Source organism: Triturus cristatus, chromosome 3_1, assembly GCF_964204655.1.
Source record: "Triturus cristatus chromosome 3_1, aTriCri1.1, whole genome shotgun sequence".
In the NCBI taxonomy this organism is placed as follows: Eukaryota; Metazoa; Chordata; class Amphibia; order Caudata; family Salamandridae; genus Triturus; species Triturus cristatus.
Window position 1 is genome coordinate 712,265,421 of NC_140583.1, and position 14,260 is coordinate 712,279,680.

Here is a 14,260-nt window from a genome sequence, read left to right on the forward strand (position 1 = left end):
GTAAACTCTTTTGACGTTTTACGTTTTTTAGAGACATAGCCAATAATAAAGTCTCTAGCAGCTGCCTTAAAGGCGGCCCAAATCACGTGGAAGGGAAAGTCATCAGTCTGATTGAATAAAAAATATTTGTTAAAGAAGGAAGTGAGTGAAGAAACAAAAGTCTTGTCTAAGAGAAGGGAATTGTTGAAACGCCACTTCCGTGGGGTGCAGGGTTTCTGTAAAATATCTAATTTCATAATGATGGGAGTGTGATCAGAAATTAGAATGGATCCAATCTCCGCTGCCATTAATGACTGTGATATGTTATGAGAGATGAAAAATAGTCCAATCTTGATTGAGTATGGTGAGCTGGAGAATAATAGGTGTACTCTTTAGTAGTGGGGTTGCATAGTCTCCAGGCATCAATAAGCTTGTATTGTTTGATAGTTTGTACAAATAATTTGTGGGCTTTATGAAGAGCAAAGGAGACCATTGAATTACGATCCAGAAAGGGGTCATATACTTAATTACAATCGCCTGTGAGTATGACATTTTCATCAATACAGTCTGCAAGCTGCTGTGCTAAGTTCGACCAAAAGGAGGGATCACCAGCAGTGGGCGCATATACATTCAACAGGGAAATTGGAACTTTATCAATCAGAAGCTTAGTAAATAACCATCGACTATTTTCATCAGAACTTTGTGATAACTCTTTAACAGAAAGTGATTTATGACATAGAGTAAGAACCCCATTAGGTTTGCCATCACCTGGGGAGTAAACCCCCCCCGCCCCCAACCCAGCCTCTTTTCAATTTAATTGATTCTTCTGCTGTTAGATGAGATTCCTGTAGACACGCTATATCTGCACCAAGCTTGGCTAGGTGGGTCAAGACCCGTTGTCTTTTAATGGGAGAATGGAGACCTTTCACATTCCAAGAGACAATGTTTATAGACATATGTAAAATAAGAGGACGAGTGTGAAACAAGTACCCATAAGAAAAAACAAATAAGAAAGTGTAAACCAGAAGACAGTCCAACTAACTGTAATACAAACCAATTTTATAAAAAGGAAGTAGGGGCAAGAACGATAAAGTAAACTTACATGTGACAAATGCAAAGTGCAAAAAGGGAAAACATTATACACAATATAGAGACAAGCAGAATAAACTAGGAGTATGTTAAGGAAAGAAAGATGAGAAATAAGATAAGGAGTAAAAGATAAGAAATGGAAAAAAGAGACAATATGCAAAGACAAATTAGAGGCAAGTGACAATGAATGAGTAGAGAAAGGTGAAGGTATTGTTGAGAATAGGGAGAAGAAAGAGAAGAAGAAACTATACCTAGAATGAGTCCAAAACATAAAGAGGGTGGGGAGGGATGAGGCCACATGGAACGATGACACATCCGGACTCCAAAGGGTGAGACGGCAAAACTTCGGGAAGAGCAACCACAAAACATGGGGGAAGAACAACGTGAAGAGGAACCTTTAGGGGAGAGAAAAGTTAGTTAAACAGTTACAACGTTATAAAGATATAAGCGACTAATAAAACCTTATAAATGTAAACCTACTAAAAACAAACATTAATTACATTAAATAGGGCACAACAATATATAAACTATTAAGTAGTCAGTGAACTACATAAACAGCTTCAACGGAGTAGAAATTTGAGTTTGTATTTGGAGTTCTTGCAGAAAGGCAGACATCAAGGACGGGATCTCGAAAGTTCCATCTTGTCAGGGCAATGAAACTTCAAGAAACTTTTGAGCTTGATCGGGTCATCGTAAGTAATGGTACTGTTGTTGAAGGTTACTTTGAACAAACAAGGGTGGAATAAGCCGAATTGTGCACCAATGGAATGCAAAGCAGGTCTCATGGACAGAAATTATTTTCTTCTGTCTGTTGTAGGCTATGCATAATCCTGCGAGAAATAAAGTTGGTTTCCTGAGGATGAAATCCACTTCAGAGATCGAACTGCAGCTAGTACCTTGAGGAGATCTGTGTACTCTAGAAAGTAAAGTATAAGACCTTGTGGTTTGCGTTGAGCATATAGCAAAGAGTGTAGAGGGCCTAGCCTGTGAGCACATTGAATGTTCAAGAAGGTGGTTTCCAGCAACTTGAGCACTGTCGGCAAAAAGGATTTGAAAAAAGCTATAGGATCAGACCCCTCTGAGCAAACCATAAATGCGTAAGTTATTCCTTCTATTCCTGTTTTCAAGGTTTTCAATCTGCTTCTGACAAGATCCAACTTGCGATTGAAGGGCTACTACCTGATAATGAGGCATTATATTTCTCATGTTTTGCTGCAGCACTGGAGCTACAGGCATATTCCTTTGGAATTGCCCTACACTTTTCACATTTTCCACAAAGTTCTGTTGGATTAGAGTACCAAACTGTGCGATTTGTATTCTGCTGCATTTGAGGAGCAAAATCATTTTGAATTAGATCCAGATAGAGTCTGTATTCACGTTTCCAGTGCCCAATTTTCCCACAGCATTGACAAGGGGTGCCCTTCTTAAGCATGTTAATAGTCACACTCATTTAATTAGAATTATTTAAAAAACCTCTAACTCTACCTTGTGGAACCCTGTTTCCAATCAGTGTAGACGATATTTTATTTCCTTACACATGCAAACCAAAATTTACACCAGAATAATTTGCCCGTCAACAGAACCAGAATCAAAACTCGAATTCACCATCTGATTTTTACCAACTTTCTGAGTCTGCTTTGTCTATGCAACCATCAGTTTCTATTTCAATTTCTGCTGTTTTGCATCGAAACAATCACTGCAATACTTTGAATACTTGAGTATCTCTTAAATCGACTTAGTCTGCCAACACATCACACTTTGCTGAATATGAGAACTAAGCTCCGGACACAAATCCCAGAATGAAAGCTTATATGAATCCGCTAATGTCTTCATTTGCTGGATTTTCAGCTCCACTGTACTTTCTATACATCTGCATCTACTTCACATAGTATGTATGCACTGACTCCTTTGGCTCCGGTTTAGCCCTGTATATTTTAGCCCAATTCACCTTTCTCTGGCACCTTCTGCTTCAAATGCTGTATTACTGCTTTATATTAATTCTATCACAGGAGCAACTGGACCATTATTAAGAGGTATTCTTGGAGGCTCCTCTGTTGGCAAAGTTGCAAACTGTTGGGAAAAATGATCTCATGTAATGTGTTCAAATCCACCCAAAACCCTTTGAAAATAGTCATTAGTCTTATAACCTCCATATACCACTTATCCGGCTCCTTTCCAGGTTTTGGAAAGTTCATCGTACATGCATAAAGATCAGACCTGTTTAAAGGAACATGCATATATGCTCCTCTATGAACTTCTCACTAAGAACATTCTGTCACAACCATTTCTATTTCAGGCTCACTCTTGACCATTCTTACTTCTGTTTCAGTATAAATTATTTTCTTTTGAGTACCACCCCATTCCTTCTGTTTATCTCTATATTTTCTCAAATCTCCTCATTCTCTTATGCAATCAATTAGTTTTCTGATATGGACCTACAGAGTCAATATGCCCATTTTCTGTATTTCAGATTCATTCAAATCCATTCTAAAATTGCAACTCAAATTCCTCTTTTTGTATAAATCAATCTAACATTTCACATCCACAGCTAGCTGCTTTCTTTATTTACCAGGTATTTCAATTCATCAACATTATACATAGGCGGGGGGGCGTGGCTAGCACCCACGGAAGATGGCGGCGGCTCCGTAGAGCCTATCAGAATTCAGGTAAAATATCTAATTTCATAATGATGGGAGTGTGATCAGAAATTAGAATGGATCCAATCTCCGCTGCCATTAATGACTGTGATATGTTATGAGAAATGAAAAATAGTCCAATCTTGATTGAGTATGGTGAGCTGGAGAATAATAGGTGTACTCTTTAGTAGTGGGGTTGCATAGTCTCCAGGCATCAATAAGCTTGTATTGTTTGATAGTTTGTACAAATAATTTGTGGGCTTTATGAAGAGCAAAGGAGACCATTGAATTACGATCCAGAAAGGGGTCATATACTTAATTACAATCGCCTGTGAGTATGACATTTTCATCAATACAGTCTGCAAGCTGCTGTGCTAAGTTCGACCAAAAGGAGGGATCACCAGCAGTGGGCGCATATACATTCAACAGGGAAATTGGAACTTTATCAATCAGAAGCTTAGTAAATAACCATCGACTATTTTCATCAGAACTTTGTGATAACTCTTTAACAGAAAGTGATTTACGACATAGAGTAAGAACCCCATTAGGTTTGCCATCACCTGGGGAGTAAACCCCCCCCGCCCCCAACCCAGCCTCTTTTCAATTTAATTGATTCTTCTGCTGTTAGATGAGATTCCTGTAGACACGCTATATCTGCACCAAGCTTGGCTAGGTGGGTCAAGACCCGTTGTCTTTTAATGGGAGAATGGAGACCTTTCACATTCCAAGAGACAATGTTTATAGACATATGTAAAATAAGAGGACGAGTGTGAAACAAGTACCCATAAGAAAAAACAAATAAGAAAGTGTAAACCAGAAGACAGTCCAACTAACTGTAATACAAACCAATTTTATAAAAAGGAAGTAGGGGCAAGAACGATAAAGTAAACTTACATGTGACAAATGCAAAGTGCAAAAAGGGAAAACATTATACACAATATAGAGACAAGCAGAATAAACTAGGAGTATGTTAAGGAAAGAAAGATGAGAAATAAGATAAGGAGTAAAAGATAAGAAATGGAAAAAAGAGACAATATGCAAAGACAAATTAGAGGCAAGTGACAATGAATGAGTAGAGAAAGGTGAAGGTATTGTTGAGAATAGGGAGAAGAAAGAGAAGAAGAAACTATACCTAGAATGAGTCCAAAACATAAAGAGGGTGGGGAGGGATGAGGCCACATGGAACGATGACACATCCGGACTCCAAAGGGTGAGACGGCAAAACTTCGGGAAGAGCAACCACAAAACATGGGGGAAGAACAACGTGAAGAGGAACCTTTAGGGGAGAGAAAAGTTAGTTAAACAGTTACAACGTTATAAAGATATAAGCGACTAATAAAACCTTATAAATGTAAACCTACTAAAAACAAACATTAATTACATTAAATAGGGCACAACAATATATAAACTATTAAGTAGTCAGTGAACTACATAAACAGCTTCAACGGAGTAGAAATTTGAGTTTGTATTTGGAGTTCTTGCAGAAAGGCAGACATCAAGGACGGGATCTCGAAAGTTCCATCTTGTCAGGGCAATGAAACTTCAAGAAACTTTTGAGCTTGATCGGGTCATCGTAAGTAATGGTACTGTTGTTGAAGGTTACTTTGAACAAACAAGGGTGGAATAAGCCGAATTGTGCACCAATGGAATGCAAAGCAGGTCTCATGGACAGAAATTATTTTCTTCTGTCTGTTGTAGGCTTTGCATAATCCTGCGAGAAATAAAGTTGGTTTCCTGAGGATGAAATCCATTTCAGAGATCGAACTGCAGCTAGTACCTTGAGGAGATCTGTGTACTCTAGAAAGTAAAGTATAAGACCTTGTGGTTTGCGTTGAGCAGATAGCAAAGAGTGTAGAGGGCCTAGCCTGTGAGCACGTTGAATGTTCAAGAAGGTGGTTTCCAGCAACTTGAGCACTGTCGGCAAAAAGGATTTGAAAAAAGCTATAGGATCAGACCCCTCTGAGCAAACCATAAATGCGTAAGTTATTCCTTCTATTCCTGTTTTCAAGGTTTTCAATCTGCTTCTGACAAGATCCAACTTGCGATTGAAGGGCTACTACCTGATAATGAGGCATTATATTTCTCATGTTTTGCTGCAGCACTGGAGCTACAGGCATATTCCTTTGGAATTGCCCTACACTTTTCACATTTTCCACAAAGTTCTGTTGGATTAGAGTACCAAACTGTGCGATTTGTATTCTGCTGCATTTGAGGAGCAAAATCATTTTGAATTAGATCCAGATAGAGTCTGTATTCACGTTTCCAGTGCCCAATTTTCCCACAGCATTGACAAGGGGTGCCCTTAGTCACACTCATTCAATTAGAATTATTTAAAAAACCTCTAACTCTACCTTGTGGAACCCTGTTTCCAATCAGTGTAGACGATATTTTATTTCCTTACACATGCAAACCAAAATTTACACCAGAATAATTTGCCCGTCAACAGAACCAGAATCAAAACTCGAATTCACCATCTGATTTTTACCAACTTTCTGAGTCTGCTTTGTCTATGCAACCATCAGTTTCTATTTCAATTTCTGCTGTTTTGCATCGAAACAATCACTGCAATACTTTGAATACTTGAGTATCTCTTAAATCGACTTAGTCTGCCAACACATCACACTTTGCTGAATATGAGAACTAAGCTCCGGACACAAATCCCAGAATGAAAGCTTATATGAATCCGCTAATGTCTTCATTTGCTGGATTTTCAGCTCCACTGTACTTTCTATACATCTGCATCTACTTCACATAGTATGTATGCACTGACTCCTTTGGCTCCGGTTTAGCCCTGTATATTTTAGCCCATTTCACCTTTCTCTGGCACCTTCTGCTTCAAATGCTGTATAACTGCTTTATATTAATTCTATCACAGGAGCAACTGGACCATTATTAAGAGGTATTCTTGGAGGCTCCTCTGTTGGCAAAGTTGCAAACTGTTGGAAAAAATGATCTCATGTAATGTGTTCAAATCCACCCAAAACCCTTTGAAAATAGTCATTAGTCTTATAACCTCCATATACCACTTATCCGGCTCCTTTCCAGGTTTTGGAAAGTTCATCGTACATGCATAAAGATCAGACCTGTTTAAAGGAACATGCATATATGCTCCTCTATGAACTTCTCACTAAGAACATTCTGTCACAACCATTTCTATTTCAGGCTCACTCTTGACCATTCTTACTTCTGTTTCAGTATAAATTATTTTCTTTTGAGTACCACCCCATTCCTTCTGTTTATCTCTATATTTTCTCAAATCTCCTCATTCTCTTATGCAATCAATTAGTTTTCTGATATGGACCTACAGAGTCAATATGCCCATTTTCTGTATTTCAGATTCATTCAAATCCATTCTAAAATTGCAACTCAAATTCCTCTTTTTGTATAAATCAATCTAACATTTCACATCCACAGCTAGCTGCTTTCTTTATTTACCAGGTATTTCAATTCATCAACATTATACATAGGCGGGGGGGCGTGGCTAGCACCCACGGAAGATGGCGGCGGCTCCGTAGAGCCTATCAGAATTCAGGTAAAATATCTAATTTCATAATGATGGGAGTGTGATCAGAAATTAGAATGGATCCAATCTCCGCTGCCATTAATGACTGTGATATGTTATGAGAAATGAAAAATAGTCCAATCTTGATTGAGTATGGTGAGCTGGAGAATAATAGGTGTACTCTTTAGTAGTGGGGTTGCATAGTCTCCAGGCATCAATAAGCTTGTATTGTTTGATAGTTTGTACAAATAATTTGTGGGCTTTATGAAGAGCAAAGGAGACCATTGAATTACGATCCAGAAAGGGGTCATATACTTAATTACAATCGCCTGTGAGTATGACATTTTCATCAATACAGTCTGCAAGCTGCTGTGCTAAGTTCGACCAAAAGGAGGGATCACCAGCAGTGGGCGCATATACATTCAACAGGGAAATTGGAACTTTATCAATCAGAAGCTTAGTAAATAACCATCGACTATTTTCATCAGAACTTTGTGATAACTCTTTAACAGAAAGTGATTTACGACATAGAGTAAGAACCCCATTAGGTTTGCCATCACCTGGGGAGTAACCCCCCCCCGCCCCCAACCCAGCCTCTTTTCAATTTAATTGATTCTTCTGCTGTTAGATGAGATTCCTGTAGACACGCTATATCTGCACCAAGCTTGGCTAGGTGGGTCAAGACCCGTTGTCTTTTAATGGGAGAATGGAGACCTTTCACATTCCAAGAGACAATGTTTATAGACATATGTAAAATAAGAGGACGAGTGTGAAACAAGTACCCATAAGAAAAAACAAATAAGAAAGTGTAAACCAGAAGACAGTCCAACTAACTGTAATACAAACCAATTTTATAAAAAGGAAGTAGGGGCAAGAACGATAAAGTAAACTTACATGTGACAAATGCAAAGTGCAAAAAGGGAAAACATTATACACAATATAGAGACAAGCAGAATAAACTAGGAGTATGTTAAGGAAAGAAAGATGAGAAATAAGATAAGGAGTAAAAGATAAGAAATGGAAAAAAGAGACAATATGCAAAGACAAATTAGAGGCAAGTGACAATGAATGAGTAGAGAAAGGTGAAGGTATTGTTGAGAATAGGGAGAAGAAAGAGAAGAAGAAACTATACCTAGAATGAGTCCAAAACATAAAGAGGGTGGGGAGGGATGAGGCCACATGGAACGATGACACATCCGGACTCCAAAGGGTGAGACGGCAAAACTTCGGGATGAGCAACCACAAAACATGGGGGAAGAACAACGTGAAGAGGAACCTTTAGGGGAGAGAAAAGTTAGTTAAACAGTTACAACGTTATAAAGATATAAGCGACTAATAAAACCTTATAAATGTAAACCTACTAAAAACAAACATTAATTACATTAAATAGGGCACAACAATATATAAACTATTAAGTAGTCAGTGAACTACATAAACAGCTTCAACGGAGTAGAAATTTGAGTTTGTATTTGGAGTTCTTGCAGAAAGGCAGACATCAAGGACGGGATCTCGAAAGTTCCATCTTGTCAGGGCAATGAAACTTCAAGAAACTTTTGAGCTTGATCGGGTCATCGTAAGTAATGGTACTGTTGTTGAAGGTTACTTTGAACAAACAAGGGTGGAATAAGCCGAATTGTGCACCAATGGAATGCAAAGCAGGTCTCATGGACAGAAATTATTTTCTTCTGTCTGTTGTAGGCTTTGCATAATCCTGCGAGAAATAAAGTTGGTTTCCTGAGGATGAAATCCACTTCAGAGATCGAACTGCAGCTAGTACCTTGAGGAGATCTGTGTACTCTAGAAAGTAAAGTATAAGACCTTGTGGTTTGCGTTGAGCAGATAGCAAAGAGTGTAGAGGGCCTAGCCTGTGAGCACGTTGAATGTTCAAGAAGGTGGTTTCCAGCAACTTGAGCACTGTCGGCAAAAAGGATTTGAAAAAAGCTATAGGATCAGACCCCTCTGAGCAAACCATAAATGCGTAAGTTATTCCTTCTATTCCTGTTTTCAAGGTTTTCAATCTGCTTCTGACAAGATCCAACTTGCGATTGAAGGGCTACTACCTGAGCGCAAGTCAGACTCAAGGAGTCCACAGTGTTCTACTGCAGTGATTCTCTCTTCCATTTTTGTCCATCCATCAGTCAAGAATTGTATCTTTGAATTAGTCTCCTCTACAAGTGGACGCAGTGCCCGTATTTCTTCCAAGAGAATGTCCAATGAGACTGACTAAGGTTGCTTTGGAGGTGGCGGTGGGTTCTTTTTCAACCGCTTGGTTGAATCCTTGGTAATTGTAGAGGAAGAGGCAGAAGCACCCTTTGGAGAAAAGGCCAGAGAGTCTTCCATTTTGAGTAGAAGTGTGCACGAGAAATAGTTGAGTGATTTTCAGGAGTCACCAGTAGTTTAACTGTTTTCAGTCTGCCCATAAAAATGAGAATTGCCAATGGTCATGCCTCGAAAAAAAATGGGTTAGGTAGACACAATTTGTATTGTAGGCAAATAGAAGCAAATACTTGAGACCCAAACGAACTTAATGGTGAAGAAAAATGCTTTCAAAGGTTGAAAAAGTTGTCATGCCCAAATAACTGTAAAGAGCATGTAGTACATGAGAGATATCGACAATAGGATATGCAGGATTAGATAAACAATTCACACCAGGGAGAGGTACCATTAAAGCCCTTGGTTTAAAGAAGAGAGCTTAATTATCAAGAGAGTGCCTTATAACAAGAATATAATGACACACACGTCGATAATACCAAAGTATACATGCACTGGGAAAAACAGCACCATATTTGGGAGCCTCTCCGCAAATACCAGTGAGTCTGAAAGAAGCTAGACATAAACATGCCAGGATAATAGATGCAGGTGAGTGACTTGTGGCAATGAATAGAGCGCAATAGTGTTCATTAGGAATCCTACATGCGTAAGCTTCGTGGAGACAAAATGGCTGCTGGCAGCTGAAGTGAAGAGGGAGGAATTCCTGTTATTAGCAGTGAAACATTTCCAGTTGAAACGCTCGTCAAGCCAAAACCGCTCAAAAGCTATGCGCATCTCAGCACAATGAGGTCAAGGGCACACCAGTGCAGAAGTGAGCGGCTCCAAGGGGAGAGAGAGTCTCCTCGGGTTACGGGCACAGTCAAAATGGCGGGCACCATAAGCGACGGAAAAGAAATGAGGAATGCAAACCAAACAATGTTTCCTCCCACGACGAAAATCACTCAGCTGGAAGCCGTCCGAGCTCCGACATCCACGCCGAGAATTTTGCCGGCTCTTTTCACGTGTGAATCATTGCAAAACCCTTGTTTGCGCCGTCGTCACCGCGAGCTCTACGGAGCCGCCGCCATCTTCCGTGGGTGCTAGCCACGCCCCCCCGCCTATGTATAATGTTGATGAATTGAAATACCTGGTAAATAAAGAAAGCAGCTAGCTGTGGATGTGAAATGTTAGATTGATTTATACAAAAAGAGGAATTTGAGTTGCAATTTTAGAATGGATTTGAATGAATCTGAAATACAGAAAATGGGCATATTGACTCTGTAGGTCCATATCAGAAAACTAATTGATTGCATAAGAGAATGAGGAGATTTGAGAAAATATAGAGATAAACAGAAGGAATGGGGTGGTACTCAAAAGAAAATAATTTATACTGAAACAGAAGTAAGAATGGTCAAGAGTGAGCCTGAAATAGAAATGGTTGTGACAGAATGTTCTTAGTGAGAAGTTCATAGAGGAGCATATATGCATGTTCCTTTAAACAGGTCTGATCTTTATGCATGTATGAGGAACTTTCCAAAACCTGGAAAGGAGCCGGATAAGTGGTATATGGAGGTTATAAGACTAATGACTATTTTCAAAGGGTTTTGGGTGGATTTGAACACATTACATGAGATCATTTTTCCCAACAGTTTGCAACTTTGCCAACAGAGGAGCCTCCAAGAATACCTCTTAATAATGGTCCAGTTGCTCCTGTGATAGAATTAATATAAAGCAGTAATACAGCATTTGAAGCAGAAGGTGCCAGAGAAAGGTGAATTGGGCTAAAATATACAGGGCTAAACCGGAGCCAAAGGAGTCAGTGCATACATACTATGTGAAGTAGATGCAGATGTATAGAAAGTACAGTGGAGCTGAAAATCCAGCAAATGAAGATATTAGCGGATTCATATAAGCTTTCATTCTGGGATTTGTGTCCGGAGCTTAGTTCTCATATTCAGCAAAGTGTGATGTGTTGGCAGACTAAGTCGATTTAAGAGATACTCAAGTATTCAAAGTATTGCAGTGATTGTTTCGATGCAAAACAGCAGAAATTGAAATAGAAACTGATGGTTGCATAGACAAAGCAGACTCAGAAAGTTGGTAAAAATCAGATGGTGAATTCGAGTTTTGGTTCTGGTTCTGTTGACGGGCAAATTATTCTGGTGTAAATTTTGGTTTGCATGTGTAAGGAAATAAAATATCGTCTACACTGATTGGAAACAGGGTTCCACAAGGTAGAGTTAGAGGTTTTTTAAATAATTCTAATTGAATGAGTGTGACTATTAACATGCTTAAGAAGGGCACCCCTTGTCAATGCTGTGGGAAAATTGGGCACTGGAAACGTGAATACAGACTCTATCTGGATCTAATTCAAAATGATTTTGCTCCTCAAATGCAGCAGAATACAAATCGCACAGTTTGGTACTCTAATCCAACAGAACTTTGTGGAAAATGTGAAAAGTGTAGGGCAATTCCAAAGGAATATGCCTGTAGCTCCAGTGCTGCAGCAAAACATGAGAAATATAATGCCTCATTATCAGAATTCAGGTATTCAGCAGAACACTTTGATCATAAATGATGAATTTTCTGCTTACACTAAATGTAACTAATTCACAATGGCGCTACCTGAGGGGAGGAGGATTGCATGCTTGTTGCAGCCCTAGAGGTAAGTCAGTATGGCCCGTATTTAGATGGTGAGGTGAATGGCCACCCCGTATAACTTTTGATTAACACAAGTGTTACCCACTCCATGGTTCATTCCATGAATTTTTCAAACCTACCCCTCATGGGAAAAGAAGTCCAAGTTGTAGGATTCTCAAATAAACAGATTGCTACCCAGGTTTCAGCAAATGTCCCTGTAAAAATTGGCTCGATAGAAAATGACCACCAATTCACACTGTGTATTGAGTCCTGTTAACTTAGTAGGTAGATACTTGATCTACAAAATGAATTGTATAATTTACTGTACACACAATGGTGTTGCAATTAGAACTCACGATGAGGACTAAGGGGCATATTTATGGGAAAGTTGTGCAGCACAGCAAGTCACCTTGCTGCGCTGCATGACTGGGAAAGGGCAGGCATGCGCCGTATTTAAAATAGTATGGCACATTCCTGCCTTTGTTCTGCACTGCCGCCATTTTGGCTGGTTAGCGCCAACACAGGTACCCTTGCACCACGGAGGAAGGGTGCCTGTACTGCATGCTGCAGGATTGTTTCTGTGCAGGAAGGTGACCTAGTTCTAGGACACCCCTGCGCCGCACGGCCACCAGCTGCTGCGTGTGTCTTCCCCGCCTTACTGCCCGCTGCCCAAGCTGCCGCCGCGTGACCACGCCCCCTGCCTTCTAGCGGCGTGGTCCGTGACCGCCTGACCTGCCCCCGTCGTCATTTGTGTTTAGAACTGTATTTAGTGTTGCCTGTTTCCCTGTAATTTGTTTTTGCCTTCTGTATAGCCTGTTTTTTGCCCCCTGCGTCCTCCCTCCCCGCTCCCCGCTTCCCGCCACCGCCGCTAACCCCGCCCCTTTTTGCCTTCTGTACCCTCCCCGCTCCCGCCTCCCAGCTGCTCCGCCCCTCCGCGCACTTGGCCATATATGGCGACCGTGCGACGCAGGTGAGTGTGACCTAGTTCTAGGAAACCCCCGCGCCGCACGGCCACCAGCTGCTGCGTGTGTCTTCCCCGCCTTACTGCCCGCTGCCCAAGCTGCCGCCGCGTGACCACGCCCCCTGCCTTCTAGCGGCGTGGTCCGTGACCGCCTGACCTGCCCCCGTCGTCATTTGTGTTTAGAACTGTATTTAGTGCTGCCTGTTTCCCTGTAATTTGTTTTTGCTTATAGCCTGTTTTTTGCCCCCTGCGTCCTCCCTCCCCGCTCCCTGCCACCGCCGCTAACCCCGCCCCTTTTTGCCTTCTGTACCCTCCCCGCTCCCGCCTCCCAGCTGCTCCGCCCCCCCGCGCACTTGGCCATATATGGCGACCGTGCGACGCAGGTGAGTGTGACCTAGTTCTAGGACACCCCCACGCCGCACGGCCACCAGCTGCTGCGTGTGTCTTCCCCGCCTTACTGCCCGCTGCCCAAGCTGCCGCCGCGTGACCACGCCCCCTGCCTTCTAGCGGCGTGGTCCGTGACCGCCTGACCTGCCCCCGTCGTCATTTGTGTTTAGAACTGTATTTAGTGGGGGGCGTGGCTTGGATGCCGCGCAAGATGGCCGGCTAGGTACGGAGCTCCGCCGCATCGATCACCTCACGGCGTATTTTTCCCGATGTAAACGGGACCGCTATTGAGCACCGTCGCCGGATTTGGCTGGCGGAACATTAACGGAATCAGCGGAGCAGCTTTTCACCGCTTGTGGAGCCGTTTTCGCCCCTCTCCGCGATGAATTCCCTGCCCCTCACGGAGCCGCCATTTTGAAGCTCTTCCGAACATCGGAGCCTCTGCTGACAGGAGCTGTCACTACACGACGTGCCACTGGACACCAACGAACTTTCAGACACCGACTTCACTTCAGGGGTGAGATTTATATATATTGTGCAAGACGCCTTTACTGCATTTTTTCTCTCCTCCTCCACATTAGAGGAAACGTCCAAATACGCAGTTTTACGGCGCTTCACCCCTGACAACTGGATGTTTCCCGCCCTAACATGCTCACTGCTCTGAAATACTTTTTATCCTAAATTTCTTCCTCATGGCGCTATGACAACAACGTTCTCTGAGACTTTCTGCCCGTTTCTCCTGCGCCTCAGCTACTTCAGGATGCTCCTTCCTGTGCTTCCATTTTAGTCATCCTCCCCTTTTTGTACTCGTTATTT